This window comes from Octodon degus, unplaced genomic scaffold (genome assembly GCF_000260255.1).
Source record: "Octodon degus isolate 3935 unplaced genomic scaffold, OctDeg1.0 scaffold00075, whole genome shotgun sequence".
NCBI classification, from domain to species: Eukaryota; Metazoa; Chordata; class Mammalia; order Rodentia; family Octodontidae; genus Octodon; species Octodon degus.
This window is the reverse complement of record NW_004524651.1, coordinates 11,720,404-11,724,184: the sequence shown is the minus strand read 5'-3', so window position 1 is coordinate 11,724,184 and position 3,781 is coordinate 11,720,404. Positions and strand designations below refer to the sequence as shown.

At 50.4% G+C, this 3,781-nt stretch overlaps 1 non-coding gene across 1 annotated transcript; it reads right to left on the bottom strand.

Annotated features, from left to right (window-relative positions):
* Positions 1-3,355: 3,355 nt before the first annotated feature.
* On the bottom strand, positions 3,356-3,559 carry LOC111817962. Its single transcript, XR_002822050.1, has one exon. It is a non-coding gene; the product is annotated as a small nucleolar RNA SNORA73 family (small nucleolar RNA).
* Between the last annotated feature and the right edge of the window lie 222 nt (positions 3,560-3,781).

The window sequence follows — 3,781 nt, the reverse complement described above, 5'->3', positions numbered from 1 at the left end:
GCCTATATTTCCTTTTAAAAAAGGTACCCTGAGTCTTCTCTCATTTTAAAATGAGACATTTCCCACCCAAAACCAGGCTCTCTCCCGATCATAGATGCCCGTTTCTGTCTCTTCCCCTATTTGGACTCCCAGCATTTCTTTCTTTCTTTTCTTTTTTCTTTTTCCCCAGCATTTCTTTTGTGATTTTCCTTTATCTCCCTTCCTGTGACCTCCGAAGTGCCCTTCTGCTGCGGCTGTCCTCTGGCCCTCCTGGCCGCTCCCTGTCTGCTGGTGTGCAGTGAACAGGCCACTGGGAGGCTGCCTCCAAAGAGAGAAGGGGGCCGAGTCCGAGGACGACGGGATGGTTGGCAGAGAAAGGCGCCCTTCCCACTTGCCTTTTCCCACGCTTGTCAGCGGTATGCATGAGGTGGCGGTCCTGGAGGCAGAGGCGTACACAGAAATCCTCGAAAGTTTAGCAAAATGAAGCACCTGGGGCCTCTCGGGAGGTCCAGAGTGTCACCAGTGTAGACACTGGTGCAGACTCAGGTCTGGAGAGGGCTGGTGGTGACAGGACTTGGATGCCTCTCAGTGAAAAAGTATCTCGATCCTACAATTTTCCAAAAATAGGTGGCTGGGTGAGCACACTGTTAACCCCCTCCCAGGTCTTGGTAGAAGTCTGTGCAAATGAGAGACCCAAGGTTTAGGTTTCATTGACTTCATGGCAAATCTACCCCTGGAGATGCCATTTGAATTGGATTTTGAAGACTGCCCAGGAGTTTGCCAAACAAAGCGAGAAGTGCATTAGCCAGACTGTAAGCTTCTCATAGCATCTCCACGATGGGAGATGAAGTCAGAGGGGTGGTCCAGGGGTTGGCGGCAGGTCCAGTTGTCTTCCCAGTCACATTCCATCACCCAGGGGCCCCATGACCCACGTGCCGAGACGTCAGCTCTTGGGAGGACGAAGCGTTGCTTCGGAGGTGCCCGAAACCCTGGGTGGCATTTGCTAACTGCTAAGCCTAGAGCCTCCACATGGAGGTTTGCAGTGAGTGCCTTATGAGTCCAGGTCTTCATAGAAATAAATCTTGAAAAAATACAATGACGTGGATAAAGCAAGTTGCAGAGCACTGCCACAAGGTGCTCTACTTTCTGGAGGACTCGTAGGAGCCCAGGGAACCTACTGTACTCTGCTCGCTGCTGGGCGCAGCTGCACTCCCAGGAAAACAGCCCTGATCCCCAAGGCGAGGACTCCGCAGCCCCCACAGCACTGTGTCCCGGCAAACCCACAGAACAGAAATACTGCATGTATAAGACTTGCTCTGTATATTCTGTTTTTAAAAGAATATATTTGCTTTGGGGCATAAGCTTAGGATAAGAAGAGCATGTTTTCTGTTCTGCTATGGGTATCGGCTTGCTGCGCATCCGTCCCTGCCCCCACCCCGATCAGCAGATTCACTGCCGCGGTTCCATAGCTGTGTCAGTTGCAGTCCCAAAATATCAGATGGAAAATTCCAGAAATAAAAGATTTGTAAGTTTTAAGCAACTATTATTACAATATATTGTTAAAATCAATTGATTTTGTTATTACTTGTTAATCACACTATGCCTAATTTATAAAATTTCTAAAATTAAGCTTCTTGGCCCATTCTAGGTGTACACAGCAATCGCAGTGATCCCAGGAGCTGGCGCCTGTGTGTGATGTGTCTTGGTTCCTCCCCGCTTCCCTTCCTTGTTTACAAAAGTTGTTTCCATTTTTCCTTCTTTCTCACTCTTTTTCTTTTGCCTCCCACTCCGCAGACCCCTCCCCACATGACCGCTCTCTTTGCTTGTCACAGCGTCTCTTCTGTATTTGCTTCTTATTGTCAGCTTCTCGCCCCAGAGAGACAACATGATGCCTACAGGCCTGTGTCCGATTTCGTTTCCTTAACACGTGGGCTCAGGATGCACCCATTTAACCAGTTCCACAGCACTGCTCACTTGAGAGAGGCAAATGGGAACAGCTCTGAGATCCCATCTTGCCCCAGAAGGAATGGCTGTCATTGAGGAATGGGCCAGTAACAAATGCTGGAGGAGCCGTGGGGAAAAAGCCTTCTCCACTGTGGGTGCAGGTGTGGACTGGCACAGCCACTGTGGAAATCAGTGTGGACAGTCCTCGACAAGCTGGGATTGGAGGTCCCCTTTGACCCAGCTATTTCCCTTCTGGGTATCTTTGTAGAAAAACTCAAAGCTTCATAGCACAGTGATATATACCCACCCATGTTTATAGCGACACAGTTTGTCATGGCTGAACAGCCCAAATGCTCATCAACACATGAATGGATAAAGAAGATGTGAGGTACTTTTTAAAATATAATGGAGTACTATTTACCCTTTAAGAAGAATGAGCTAATTTATAATTGAAACTCTATGATGGCTACGTATGTCTAGAGAAACACTCTGTACATACAGGGCTCAGTGGTGTCTCCACTTTGAGGCATCTTCTGGAGCCAGGGGCTGTGACGCTCAAGGACAAAGAGGGATATCTGCAGATGGAACATGAGCACACAGGGAGGGGTGGGGCCTCTTCAGTCCCTGGGTCAGCCTCAGTAGGCCTGGACCTTGCTGGCTGAGCCCTCTGTGTTCAGATTCGTGCAAGGCCATTTCTGGATTCTGATGAGTTCTCCGCAGGCCAAGCGCCTGCCTGGCTTCCTCATGCCCTGCTCAGGGCATGTAGGTCTGTGCCGCCCTGCCACCCCTCACAGCTCCCAGCCACCTGCCCTCCCAGCCCGCACTGCCCTGCTGGCTGGACTCAGACCCAAGAGAGGCCCACTTTCCTCCTCTTTCAGGTCTCACCCTCTGCTTTTGAGCTTTGGGACCCAACAGCTGTCAGATGGGGGCTGATGCTGGTTCTGCCCATGTGTCCCAGCTCACTGACTCCTGATACCCAGAGGACAGATCTGTCACCCAGAGGGTTCACAATGGGTGTGCACACTCACGCACACACACACACACACACATGCAGCACATGTGTGTTCCCAGTGTGCAGCCACTGTGTGTTGTGGGGAATCCAAGGGGCCACAGCAGCAAGGGGTCCTGGTGCCTGTAGCTAAAAGCCTGTGGCTGGGGCTTCACCAGGGGCTGGGACACAGGGTCCTCCTGGGAGTAAGGCTCTGAGCCTCCCTAGACCCCACCTTTTGGCGAACCCCTGGGCTTTGCTCTGTGCCATGGAGTAAAGTCTGGTCCATCAGCCTCGGGCCTTTGACTGCAGTGTGTCAGCAACCTTCGCTTTTTGCTGTTTTTTTTTCTTCTTCTTTTTTCTATTCTTTCCTCTTTCTTCCCCCCCCCCATTTTTTCTCTTTTTTCTATTCTTTCCTCCTTTTTCTCTTTTTTCTTCTCTAGACATTCTTTCCTGTATGGTTTATCTCCTCACTCACTGCTCAAAGGACTCTGAGAAGTTGTAGGAATATGCAGGTGTAGGCATGGGGCCATTTTTTTTCTCCAGTATTGTAGAAAGGGATTGTGCATCACATGACAGAGCTGTATGCTACCCTATGCCACTTGGACAGAGCCCAAGGAGTGTGACCTCCCGAGGTATCCACATTGGACACTTTTTTCTCTTTAAGAAGAGTTCTCACCCAGCCATGGTGGTGCACGCCTGTAACCCCAGCACTCTGGAGGCTGAGGCAGGAGGATTGTTGAGAGTTCTAGGTCAGACTGGGCTACCTGGTGATTCAAGGTCAGACTGAACTGCACAGTGAGGCCCTGTCTCAGAAAGACAGGAGAAGAAGAAGAGGAAGAAGAAGAAGAGGAGGAGGAGGAGGAGGAG